Below are 15,031 nucleotides of genomic sequence, written 5' to 3'. Positions count from 1 at the left end.
GCTTGCTTCTTCTGTTGAATATTAATTGACTATAAAAGTGTGTATTTATTTCTGGGCTCTCTATTCTGTTCCATTGATCTGTGTGTCTATTTTTATGCCAGGACCATGTCGTTTTGATTACTACGGCCTAATAGTATAGTTTGATATTAGGTAGCACGATTCCTGTAACTTTGTTCTTCTTTCTCAAGATCTCTGTTGTTATTTGAGTCCTTTTTCTGGTTCCACATACATTTTTTAAGTATTTGGTCTAGTCTGTGAAATATGTGATTGGTATCTTGATAGGAATTGCATTGAATCTATAGATTGCTTAGGGTACTATGGACATTTTAAATGGGACTACATCAAACTAAAAAGCTTTTGCATGGCAAAAGAAACTATTGACAAAATAAAAAGACAACCCACTAAGAGGGAGAGCATATTAACCAATACATCTGATAAGTGATTAATATTCAAAATTTATACAGAACTTAAAAAACTAACACCAAAAATTAGAAGGGAAGGAAGATGGTGCTGAGGTAAGTGGGGGCTGAACCCACTTTCTTGTGCACCCAACTGGGACACCTAGCAGATCTTCTGAGGAACAGAGTGCACAGCCAACAGAATTCTAGCTGATAAGAAGTTTGGAAGCCAGAGGTTGCAGAAGACATGAAAGCAGAAGGTAAGGAGATTTTGCAGGCTTTTGGGAAGGTCCCTGGGCCCTGCGCCACAGACCATGGTTGCTACAGCCGCCTTGAAGAAGAGCCAGGTCAGTCATTATTACTTGATGGTTCCCTCCTCTCCTAGAGAAGTGAGTTTACAGAACCATGCCAGGAGAGAGCTGGATGCTTAAAGTCACTGGTTGGGGAAGGGGCTGGATGCATAAAGTCACTTGGGGCAGGAGGAAGACACACTAAGAGACACAAAGCTGGCGGTGTATACCAGCTGGACTGTGGTCACTGGCTAGGGCAGTACCAGAGAAAATAGGGAACTAGGTGATACCTGGAGATGGGAGAAGAGATGGGCCAAGACTGGCCATGACCCAGATCATCTCTGGACTGGTCACAGAGTTGATCTGTGTGGAAAGCCGGGTGCTTGTTAGGAACAGCCTGCCCCAAACAAGGAAAGACTCTTAGATGCTGTGCAAGAACCACTCATACGCAGTAGCCAGACTAACAAAGGGGAGTGCGTGATTTGCTCATTCTCAGGGCAGTTCAGGGATTGATCAAAGGGGGCAGTAGGAGCTCAGAGAGGTAGCAGAGAAACTTAATTTAATAGGGGAACTAAACTGTCCTGAAGGGATTTTGTGCATGCAAAGGCACAGGCCAAAAGAGATGGAGAAGGAGGGCTGCGATTTTGCTCCCACTCAGTGCACCTCATGGAGTAACCAAAAGGTTGCATAACGAGGTGGATGACAAGCGCCAGACTGGCACATATGGATAGTGGGGGCCACACAGCGCTATAAAGGCATGGAAGGGAAACTGGACAGGTGTGAAAATTATAGCCCAGACTAAGCCTCTGTACTCCCAGAACCACAGGAAAGGAAGAAAGAAGGAGCCCAGCCCTCCTCTGCCTACAGCATCCAGGCAAACCGGCAAAACTGGTTTGGCAAGTTTAAAGTTAGCAGGAGGCTTTTTTTCCCCAAGTGTAAAACCATAGGACCTGGAGTTATAGAAGACCAAACTTGCAGATCCAGAAAGCAGTCAGAAGGCTAACAACAACAGCTGAGACAAATTTCACATTGCTATCCTTCATAAGTTACATTTTATTTTATTTTTTGGGTTTTTTTTTATTTCTCTTCTTTCCATGGGGGGGTGGTTTGTTTGATTTCATTGTTTGATTGGTTTTATTTATTATCCCTTTCATATTGCATTGTAATTCTTCTTCTTTCACTGCACTCATATTCCAATAACACACTATTCTTGTCTTTTATTTTTTATTTTTTGACTCAGATTATATATTTCTCAAAATACTACTATTATTCCAAATCCCACACAGCACCCTTCCCTAGTCTTAATCCATTTTGCCATCTTCCCCAGTTTTACTACTGGTGTGGCTAACTGTATTCTCTCACACACTATACCAAGGTTCTATCCCTTACTCTCTCTGTATCTCAGCATCTAACTTCACATAAGTGCTCTGCATTCTAAAGTTAGCTCATATTCTTTTTCCCTTCTAATAAGAGTCTTATTTCATTTTCACCTTTTATAAAAGCAGCTAGTTGGGTGAAATATCATGGTTATTGCTGTACTTCTCCAAAAGACCTCCTATATGTCCTCTACTTGTTAGTACTTTAAATCCCATAGAATACTCTCCCACTGTCTTACTCCATTTCATCTTTGCCCTGCTCTTGATCACATACAAGACAAGGTGGGAGCAGTGAATAGCAAAAACCCACTGGAGGGACAAAGGAACAACCAACAGGTAAATCCCAAGTACAACAAAAGAGCCCACACAAGTGGAAGAAAGGGCAACCCTAGAGCTACCAGACGAGATCAAAGAGACCACACCACTGAATCCCATAGAATTCCTACCATAGAAATTTACCCTACAAAGTTACCTGGCAAAGCAGAGCCTCGGTAATCACAGAAACAAACAAAAAGACTCAGCTAAAATGGGGAGACAAAGAAAGAACCTGTAAACAAAATGAATAAAAGACTCCCCACTAAAAGAGCTAAATGAAATGGAGGTAAGCAAACTATCAGAATTCAAAATAATGGTGATAAGAATGCTCAAGGAACTAACAGACAATTACAAGAAACTTATGGGAACTGTAAGAGCATGAAAAAAGAAATAAAAATTATGAATATGAACCAGGAAGAAATAAAGAATACAATTTCTGAAATAAAAAATACACTATAAGGAACTATAAGCAGGCTGAGTGAAGGAGAAGACCAAATTAATGAGCTGAAAAACAAGGTAGAAATGACCAGGTAGAGCAGCTACACATGCACACACACACACACACACAAAATTAAAATAGCTTAAGAGAACTGCAAGACAACATGAAAGGCAACAACATTCAAATCACATGACTCCAGAAGGAGAAGAAAAGGAGCAAGAGATAGAAACCATGTTTGAAAAAATAATGACAGAAAATTTCCTGAACCTGGAGAGGGGAAAAGCCAAGCAAGTTCAGGAAGCACAGAGGGTTCCAGTCAAGATGAACCCAAAGAGGCCTACTCCAAGATGCATCATAATTAAAATGACAAGTTTTAAAGACAAAGAGAGAATCTTAGAAGCAGCAGAAGAAACAAGAAGTCACATACAAGGGAAGTCCAAAAGACTAGCAGCTGATTTCTCAACAAAAACTCTGCAAGCCAGAAGAGAATGGCAAGAACTATTCCAGGTAATGAAAAGCAAAGGCCTGCAACCAAGACTACCTAGCAAGACTCTCAATTAAAACGGAAGGCAAAATAAGTTTCCCAGACAAAAGTAGACCCAAAGAATAAATCTCAATCAAACCCACACTAAAAGAAATGCTAAAGGACCTGCTCTAGGAAGAGGAAAGAAAAAGAGTGAGAGAAAGGAATGCAGGTACAAAGGGCAAAAATTAGTAAGTATGTATAAATGATAACCTTAAATGTTAATGGATTAGGCCTGACTGGTGTGTCTCAGTGGATTGAGCTCCAGCCTGCAAACCAGAGGGTCACAAGTTTGATTCCCAGTCAGGGCATGTGCCTGAGTTAAAGGCCAGGTCCCCAGTAGGGGGCTTACAAGAAGCAACCATACATTGATGTTTCTCTCCCTCTCTTTTTCCCTCCCTTCCCCTTGCTCTAAAAATTAATAAATAAAATATTTTTTAAAAGATGTTAATGGATTAAATGCTCCAATCAAAAGACATAGGATAGCTGGATGGGTAAGAAAACATGACCAATACCTATGCTGCCTACAAGAGAGCCACCTCAGAACAAAAGACCTACACAAACTGAAAGTAAAGGGTCGGAAAAAATATTCTGAGCAAATGGACATGAAAAAAAGCTGGCGTAGAAAATCTTGGAGGACTTCAAGAAAGATATAGAGAGCAACACACTTATACAAAGAGATTTTAACATCTCACTGTCAAAAGTGGGTATATCTTCCAAACAAAATATCAATAAGCATATTGCTGCATTGAACAAAGCCCTAGATCAAATGAACTTAACTGATATATGCATAGAACCTTTCATCCCCAAAAAGCAAAATACAATTCTTTTCAAACACACATGGAACATTTTCAAAGATAGGCCACATGATAAGACATAAAACAAGCTTCAACAAATTCAAGAAAATTAAAATCTCATCAAGCAATTTCTCAGACCACAAGGGCTTGAAATTAGAAACCAACCTCAAGAAAAAAATCAAAAACACTCAAATTCATGGAGATTGAATGACATATTATTAAACAATGAGTGGGTATATAATGAGATCAAGGAAGAAATCAAAGAGTTTCTGGAAACAAATGAAAACGAACTCACAATAATCCAAATCTTATGGGACACAGCAAAGGCAGTCCTGAGAGGAAAATTAATAGTGATATAGGTCTATCTGAAAAAGATAGAAACATTTCAAATAAACAACCTAAACCTACATCTACAAGAACTGGAGGAACAACAACAAAGACAGCCCAGAGCAAGCAGAAGGAAAGAAATAACCAAGATCAAAGCAGAATTAAACAACATAGAAACTAAAAGCACAATTCTAAGGATCAACAAATCCAGGAACTGGTTCTTTAAAAGGATAAACAAAATTGACAAGACTTTAAGCACGCTCATCAAGAGAAAAAGAGAGAGGACCCAAATAAACACAATCAGAAACTAAAGAGGAGAGATTGTAACAGATACCACAGAAATACAAAGGATTGGAAGAAATTACTACAAAGAACTGTATGTCAAGAAATTTGAAAACCTAGGTGAAATGGACAAATTTTTAGAAAAATGTAATCTTCCAAAACTCAAGGAAGAAGCAGAAAGCCTGAATAGACCAGTAACAGCTGACGAAATTGAAGTAGTAATCAAAAAACTCCCGACACACAAAATCCCTAGACCAGATGGTTTCACAGGAGAATTCTACAAAGCATTTAAGGAAGAGCGAATCCCTATTCTTCACAGATCATTCCAGAAAATCCAAGAGTAAGGAAGACTCCCCAAATCTTTTTATGAAGCCAGTATTATCTTAATTCTAAAACTTGATAAAAACACAACAGAGAAAACTATAGACCAATACAGTTGGTAACATAGACACTAAAACCGTCAACAAAATATTGACAAACTGCATCCAGCAATAAGTTAAAAAGATCATACACCATGACCTAGTGGGATTCATCCCAGGGATGCAAGAATGGTACAATAGTCACAAATCAATGAATGTAATACATCACATAAACAAAAGAAAAAAATCACATGATCATATCAGTAGATGCTGAAAAGCATTTGACAAGTTACAGCACCCACTTCTGATAAAAACACTAAGTGAAGTGGGAATAAAAGGAGCATACCTCAACATAACAAAAGCCATATAAGAGAAACCTACAGTCAACATCATACTCAATGGGCAAAATGAAAAGTTTTCCCATTAAAATCAAGAACAAGACAAGATTTCTGCTTTCACCACTCCTACTCAATGTAGTATTGTAAGCCCTAGCCATAGCAATAAAACAAGAAAAAGAAAGAAAATGCATCCAAATTGGAAAAGAGTAAACAAAACTGTCACTGTTTGCAGATGACATGATAGTGTACATAGAAAATACTATAGACTTCACCAAAAAACTACTTGACCTAGTAAGTGAATTTGGCAAAACAGCAGGATACAAAGTCAATATTCAGAAATCAAAGGTGGTTTTGTATACTAACAATAAAATATCAGAAACAGAAATCAGGAAAAAATCTCATTTAATAAAGCAACAAGTAAAATAAAGTACCTAGGAATAACCCTAACCAAAGAGGTAAAAGACCTGTATTCAAAAAACTACACAACACTGAAGAAATATATTAACGAAGACACAAACAAATGGAAGCATGTACCATGCTCTTGGATTGTAAGAATTAACATCATCAAAATGTTCATATTATCCAAAGCAATTTATAGATTCAATGCAATACTTATTAAAGTACTAATGGCATATTTCACAGATATAGAACAAACACTTCAAAAATTTATATAGAACCATAAGTGACCCCAAAGAGCTGCAGCAAATTTGAGCAAGAAGAAAAATGTAGGAGGGATCACAATACTTGATATCAAACTGTATTACAAGGCCACTGTCATCAAAACAGCCTGGTACTGGCATAAGAACAGGCACATGGACCAATGGAACAGAATAGAGAGCCCAGAAATAAACTCAAGTCTCTATGGTCAATTACTGTTTGACAAAGGGGGTAGCAGCATGAAATGGAGTAAAAATAGCCTCTTAAACAAATGTTGTTGGGAGAACTGGACAGCTACATGCAAAAAATGAAACTGGATCACCAGCTTACACCATACACAAAAATAAATTCAAGGTGGATAAAAGACTTAAATATGAGTCATGACACCATAAAAATCCTCCAGCAGAACACAGGCAGAAAACTCAGATATTTCACACAGAAACATTTTTACTGATATGTCCCCTAGAGCAAGGGACATAAAGGAAAGAATAAACAAACGGGATCTCGTCAAAATAAAAAGCTTCTGAAAGGCTAAAGATTACAGCATTAAAATGAATAGAGAACCAAATATATGGGAAAATAAAACTGCCAATGATACCTCAAACAAGGGTTTGATCTCCAAAACATATAAAGAACTCACATGACTCCACTCCAGGAAGACAAAAAAACTAATTAAAAAATGGGCAAAGGACTTGACCAGATACTTCTCCAAGGAGGACATACAAAGTGTCCAAAGACATATGAAAAGATGCTAAGTATGCCCAGTCATCAGAGAGATGCAAATTAAAACTACGATGAAATACCACTTTAAATCAGTGAGAATGGACATCCTAAACAAAGCAACAAACAACAAGTTTTAGAGAGAACGTGGAGAAAAGAGAACCCTGGTGTACTGTTGGTGGGAGTGCAGACTGGTGCAGCCACTGTGGAAAACAGTATGGAATTTCCTCAGAAAACTAAAAATGGAGCCCTGGCTGGTATAGGTCAGTGGATTGAGTGCAGGCTGCAAACCAAAGTGTTGCAGGTTTGATTCCCAGTCAGGGCACATGCCTGGGTTGCAGGCCATGGCCCCCAGAAACTGCACATTGAAGTTTCTCTTTCTCTCTCTTTCTCCCTCCCTTCCCTCCCTAAAAAACAAACAAACAAACAAACAAACAAACAAACAAATAAATAAAATCTTTAAAAAACCCTAAAAATGGAACTGCTTTTTGATTCAGCAATTCCACCGCTGGGATTATATCCTAAAAACCCTGAAACGCCAATCCAAAAGAACCTATGCACCCCACTACTCATAGCAGCAAAATTTACAATAGCCAAGTGCTGGAAGCACCTAATTGCCCATCAGTAAATGGATCAAAAAACTGTGGTACGTTTACACAATGGAAAACTATGTAGCAGAGAGAAAAAAGGAGCTCCTACATTTTGGGATAAAACTGGAGAGCATTATGCTAAGTGAAATAATCCAGGCAGTGAGGGACAAATACCATATGATCTCACCTTTAACTGGGACCTAATCAACAAAACAAATAAGGAAGCAAAATATAACCAGAGAAATTGAAATTAAAAACAATCTGACAGTAACCAGAGGGGAGATGGGAGGGGATAACGGGGAAAATGGTGAAGGGTTTTCAGGAACTACTATAAAGGACACATGGAGAAAATCTAGGAGGGTGGAATCAGGGGAGGGAGGTGGGGATGCCTGGGGTAAGGAGAAAAGGCGGACAACTGTACTTGAACAACAATAAAATTGAAAAAATGGGAAGAAACGTATGATACATTTACACAGTGAAATACTACATAGCAGAGAAAATGAAGGAACTTCTATCCTTTGTGACAGCATGGATGGATCTGAGGAGCCACACTGTGAAAGACAAATACCACATAATCTCATCTATAAGTGGAACCTAATCAACAAAACAAACAAGCAAGCAAAATAGAACCATAGACACTGAAATTAAGAACAAACTGACAGTAACCATAAGGGATGGGGGAGAGGATAATGGGGGAAAAGGCAAATGGTCATCAAGAGACACATAATAAAGGACACATGGACAAAGCCAAGGGGGGATAGGATGGAGGGTGGGAATTAGGTAGTTTTGGGGGTAAAAATGGAGACAACTGTACTTGAACAACAATAAAAATTTTAAGAAAAACACAGAAAAAAAATCAATCCAATTAAAATATGGCCAAAGACCTAAATAGACAATTCTCCATATAGGACATACAGGTGGCCAATCAATATATGAAAAGGTGCTCAATATCACTCATCATCAGAGAAATGCAAATTAAAACCATAGAAGTGTATCATCAATAAATCAACCAAAAAAATGCTGGAAGGATTTGAAGAAATGGGAACCCCTTTGCACTGTTGGTGGGAATGCAGACTGGTGCAGCCACTGTGGAATGCAGTATGAAGATACTCAAATAATTAAGAATGGAACTGCCTTATGATCCAGCCATTCCCAATTCTAGGAGTTTAAAAAAAACAACAACACAGTAATTTGAAAGATCATAAGCACACCTATATTCATTAAAGGGTTATTTATAATAGCCAAGATTTGGAAGGAGTGCAAGTATCCATCAATAGATGAGTGGATAAAACAACTATGGGATATTTACACAGTGGAATACCACTCAGCCATAAAAAATATTTTTACCCATTGAGATAGCATGGATGGATATGGAGAACATTATGCTAAGTGAAATAAACCAGTCAGAGAAAGACAAATACCGTACATAATTTTACTCTTATGTGGAATCTAATGAACAAACTGAAATAACAAGCAAAACAGAGACAGACTTATGGATAGAAAGCAGGCTGACAGCTCTGGGGTTTGTGGAGCTTAGGGGATGGAGAGATAGAGCAAAAAGGAAAACAGACTCATGGACATGGACAACAGTGTGGGGGAAGTAGGTATAAGGGGGAAAATAGTAATGGAAAGTACAATAATAATAATTTTAAAAGGGTCTAAATCATATTTCAAAAATGAAAACAATTCCCTTCTTAAGTCATGGGTGTTCTTATTTCTAACAAAGAGAAGACCATTTATTTCAGCATATCTTTGCTTCCATTTCTGGTTTCCTTTTGTTTGCTCTTTAAATGTGTGCCACTCACCCTTGCTATTCCTTTCTTCTCAGCATGAACAACTTTGAAATTGAGATATATAAACCCTTTTCCCAAAAGAAATCAGGAAAGACTTCACAACAGAAGTGACACAGAGCTGTTAACATGTATCAGTGCCCTGCTTAACATCATTTTCTAGGTAGGGGAAGACAGCTCCAGTACCTCACTTAATGGGCCTAAACCAGTGGTTATTGGCTATCTTACCTTTCCTAGACATTTTCTGGAATTGTTTTCCAACTGACAGCACCACAAAACATCTAATTGTCTCTGTTTGATATCGTAAGTTGTCAATGACTTTACCCCATGCATCCAAATACAAACTCTCTTTTAAAAACTAAATTCTAAATTATTGATTGACTTTTCTAAAGAAGAAATTGATATCCTTATTTTTGTGCTTTAAAGCCTTCATTGATTCAGTGTTGATAAAGGAATAATTGCAAATACCTTATCATGGCATGGAACGTGAGGCCTGACTCTGTGCCTGACATTAGCATGTCTCTCTCTGTATCTCTGCTGTGTCACTTTTTTGATGTCATAAATATTTCCACTTTTCACACTTGAGATAATCATGTATGAGTTTCCCCATTGACTATAGACTTCTCAAGAGCAGTAAATGTCTTAGGTGTCTTTGCATTCCTATAATGAATAAATGTGTGCAATTTTGCCTTGTTTCCTTTATGACTTGTTGTTGTTGTTATATGACAAGAATAAACATTTAAATGTTAGAGGGACAACTGTGAAAAATACGTTGATAAATATTTTAATTCGCAGAAAAGAGATTGGAAGGAAAAAAGAGGAGCAGTCATTCTATCATTTATGTAATCAGTGTGGTGCCTTATACCTTTTATGCTTACTATCATGTTACTAATTATAGTTGTTATGATAGTGTTATACATTTTGCATTTTTGTTTATTTTTAAAATAAACTTTATATTTATTAATTTTAATTAAAGCAAAAAAATTCCAAAATTTATCACCCAGATAATAGATGAATAGATAGATATAGACACAGACATATAGACAATTTGGCTATATATAAGTAGATATAGAGATATAGATATAGATGATATAAATATATTCAGGGATTATCTGGGTAGTAAAATCACAAACACAGACACAATACAAATAGTGTAATTATTCAATTCATTAACCCAATTTATCTCTCTAAGGTAACCATTGATAACAGGTTTTCTTAAATTCCTTCCTAAAACTGTTCTATGCTTTTACTAGCATAAATAGACATAAAATATTGATATGCATAATGTATAATTATATAATTATAATTTTTACTATAAAGGTGATAATATTCTGCCCAGAGCTTTTGATATTTAATAATAGAACTTACAAACCTTTACTTTCTATCTCATTTTTAAATGGCTACATAATATTTCTTCATGTCTATTTAAATATGCTCTGTATTTATTCATTTTAAATTAAAAAACAAAAAGTGGTCCAAAAATTTATTTATTTCACTGATCTTCTACTAACATTACTTGTTTTCAGTGTTTGCTACTATCAAAGAAAAAAATGCAATGAGCATTAGGAGTAAAGCCCTTTGTAAATCTTTGTACATCTGCAGGGGCAACTTCTTGTAGCATAATTTAGAAAAGTGTGTGCCTCTTAAAATGTGATACATGTTGACAAATTACATTCTAAAAATGCACAAATGTACACTTCCCAAAGACCGTGCCCCTTATCTTCATTCTCATGACTAATGGTTGAGGACATAGATTCTAAAAGAAGAAGTAAATAAAGAAGCTAACAATGCAGCTCAGGCCTGTTTAGCTTCCAAAATTGTGCTGAAGGCTCCATTGTTTAAGTATTTTGATTAAAAGAAAAGTCTAGATAATATTGTATTTTATTGACATTTATAGCCTATTAAACTCTCTTGAATTTGTGATTCCACTTGATTTCTGCAATAACCAGTGAAATTTAGAGGCTAAGTGAGTAATTGAATGGTCTAAGAGCAAGTAACCACATGTTGCCCTATGCTCTGTTGTTTCCTTAGTCAGGTCTCATCCTCTAGCACTCCAGGGACTTTGGACAAGTAACCATCTTGTCCAAAGTTTGTGGTTTGTACAATAAGGAAAAAAACTAAGAGATTGAATTAGATGATATCTATGGTAAACTGTAATTTCATTGCCTTTTTTAAATTCTTTTTCCTTAGGGCAGGAATTATATAGTAGAATCTTATTTATTTTTAGGTACTACCACCTAAGAGTATTATTTGACTGTGAAAAGTGTGTGTGAGTGTGCACATACAAGGACAAAGATAAGGAGAGGGGGCAAGAGCCAATATCCTTACTTGTGTTTTGAAAGAACCAGCTGGGTACTATATTTGGTTGCAATACAAGAAGCTTATAACTAACTGACACTTTGCTGGCATTATGAATTTCTGTTATCTGTACTCCTCTTGCAGAATTTTGAGTTTAAATATCCAACCACAAGTGTTAAAATCCAGGCACGTTCTTCAATGATGTAGAAGCAAACAGCATTTCCTATTAAATTAAAACATGATTAGACAGAAAATATTTTTAGAAATTTCAGTAGCTAAAGATTAGTAAGGTTACTAATTTGCTCAGGTACTTTTACTTCTTAAAAGTTTGCTTGCCATGAGTCATCATTTCTTTGATTATTGCTGAAGTTGGATATTTTACATTTTTCCATCTTTTTTATGTTTTTGAAATAAAATGGAGACCACAATGACACTGGGCCAGAGCCTCCAATGAATCATTATCTGACCAGGTGACCTGAGGTTGGGCACCTGAATGTTTCAGTTTTATTTTGTGTAAACTAAGGATGATGAAAATTATAAATACCATATGTATCATGTACTCTGTGTGGACAAAAATGACAACACAATAAAAGTATTTAATACTAAATACATTATTCTTGCTATTCATTGCTCTCTCCTGTAACATTTAGTCTTTATAGAATTGGGAGATATTATAACCAAGCACAAAAGATTGGTTTTGAAATAGTATTATTATTTTCTTAAATTTAAAGAAAATAAATAAATGCTATTTTTATAAATTTTTATTCTGAATAGTCTAATATCCATCTTGATGGTGATTTTTATTTTTATAAATAACTCAACAAATATTTATCAAGTTCCTTACCTCCTGTGAAACTGTGCTAGGTATCTGAGAGCATTAGTCAGTACATTTTTATAATTATGATCTAACTTCTATATATCCTGTTTTGCTGCCTTTGCCTTTCTTTCTTTGAAGAGCTTCTCTGAAGGCTGCAGCCATTCTACCTCTCATTCAGACCTTCATCACCTTATCCACATCATTAGTTATCTTATGCTTTGATGCAACCAGAGTTAATTTGCAGGTATAAATGCATGTGATTATGTCATTCTCTTTGTCTGGTTTCATACAAACTTTTCTCCATTTTCTGCCATATAAAGTCATGCTCTGACTGTGACTATCAAGTATTTTTATAATCTCACTTCAAATTCACTTTCAGAACATTTATCAAAGGTAACTCATAGATTTGAAATCATCAATATATTGTTTAATTTTTTATTATAAAAAGGAATAGAATGAGAAATAATTAAAATTTAACCAATAAAAAACTTCAACAGCAAAGATTCAAATTATTTTCAAGCTATGGTATATATCTAATTTTTTCTTTGAGAAATTCTATACCTTCTTAAATTCTAATCTGGCCCAGTGAGGGAAAGGAACCTGCATTTCTTCAGTGAATCCTTTCCAAATGTTTGCTCCATTTGATCAAAATGGACTTGTTCCTTTTGCAAAATGGAATAATCACATTAGGCCCATGAATTAAAAGGTAGGTTTTTAAGAGGTGTGGCTAGGCTTGGTGGCCAGCTTAGCCTAAGGAATGACACACTGTTCATTTCTTCCACTAGTAGTTATCGTTTCAAAAGCAATTCATTGCTTTAAATAATGAGGTAACTCTTGGTGAGAATCACAAAAGCTTGCCAGCTGGCATTTGTCAGTGAGCAATATATCACCAAAGAGATTATGTGCCTTTGATGGGTGAAGCCAATATATCATCCAGATGAAATTCTCTGATGATGTATAGAAGACCAGGAAGTCCAAGAAAGGAATTGGGTCATTTTCTTTTTCCGATGGAGATAAGAAGAAAAGGAGTTAGGGACTCTTTAATTTATAAAAGTAACAAAGAACCCTGAGGATCTTTAAATTACAGCTGTGTCATTGGTGAGGTGTAATAAAGATGGTCAAAGGAATGAGGCAATAGTTCTTTGAAAAGAACAAAAGAAGTATCTTTCCAATTGTAAAGCATTATAAAGTGGATTTCTTTAATAAATCAGCTGAATGTTAAGTTCAACTTTCTATAGTTTCCAAGCAATGCTGACCTTTGCCTTAAGCAAATAAAACTGTGTGGAAATGCAGTTTCATAAACAGGGCATTCTCTTTCAGGAGACTGAGGCCTTCTGCCTCTGGAGGACAGATGGAGAGAGGTTGCTCTTATAGGCCAAGTGTGTTTCTAGATAACAATAGATAAGGTCTCTAATTGTTACGACAATTATGAGCATAATTTTTCTCTACGTGGAATTTAATAAATCTAACTTTTACCTTAAGAACAGCTCTTCAGGGATAAGAAAATTAATTATTTGAAATAAAGGATTTTGTTTTCCAAAACTTCAGATTGTCACAAAATGTGTGCACATGCTTCTACGTGCATGTATGTACAAACACACACATACAACAACTAAAACAATTCTAAGCCACTTCAATTTGAAAAGTTCTTGGTTTCTTCAAAGTACCCCTCAGGATGTGCCTATTCATGAAGATGTAGCTTAGATGTTAAATGGCCCATGCAAGCATGCTATTCGTGGTAGCATGTGATACAAATATCAACAGCCTAAAACACAGGACTGATAAGGCCACAAGCAAAATATCATATTTCTGATTGGTGATTTTATGTTTTCAGTGGTCTTAGGTAGTAAATGTCATACCTGATTATTAAAAGTTTTGAGGCAGTGTTTGGTAGGATGAAAAAAACTACTTGCCCCAAGTTGATTAGTATCTTAAGAGAGCTAAATACCAGAGAGGTAGGAAAACTAGGACAAAAAACTGAACAAGCCCTGGAGACAGACTCAGTAACTAATAGTGAGTTTTAAAAATAGGCAATTCTTTTTGAGTATAGCCTTTGGATATTAAGAGAATCACAGAGAATATTTAGTCTAAAGAAAAATTTAGAAAACAGTGAGATTTTGTTTTCCTTCACTCTATTTCATATTTGTCCTTCCTGAAAGTTCATTATCAACACAAATGAACATATTTATTGAGCAGTATTGCTTGTGTGACATTGTATGTGGTGCTGTGATCTATCAAGGAGTTTACAGTTAGAAGGTGGGTATTGGGAGCAGAAAGGACAAATACATAAAAGCACACACAGTTTGAGATAAGGCAAAAAAAGTTGTTTAGTAGGTGCAGCAGAAGTTTCACAAAAGAAATGATTAAAATTCTGCTACTTAAAAGCTAGATTAGTGTTTTATACAGGTCTGTATTACAGGTACATAGCAAAATAATAATCATTTGATAATACTTTATGTTTAAATAAAATGAAAAAAATAATGAATATGTAAATGAATAAATTATAAATGACTTTTTTGTGGATGTTACCTTTTGTGTAATATGTAAGGTTTTCTCTTTGTATTGAAAGTTTATATTTTATTGGGCAGGGCAAGAGAGTACTAGAAGACCCTTGTATAATCCTACCTTTATGGGTCTAGGTACATTTTGACCATTTGCCATGAGACAGTGTTTCCTCTAGTTATGATCATGGAATTTTCAATTCTTACCAGGGGA

Source organism: Phyllostomus hastatus, unplaced genomic scaffold, assembly GCF_019186645.2.
Source record: "Phyllostomus hastatus isolate PE091 unplaced genomic scaffold, TTU_PhHast_1.1 phas_scaffold_60, whole genome shotgun sequence".
Classification (NCBI taxonomy): domain Eukaryota; kingdom Metazoa; phylum Chordata; class Mammalia; order Chiroptera; family Phyllostomidae; genus Phyllostomus; species Phyllostomus hastatus.
Note: the sequence above shows the minus strand (reverse complement) of the source record.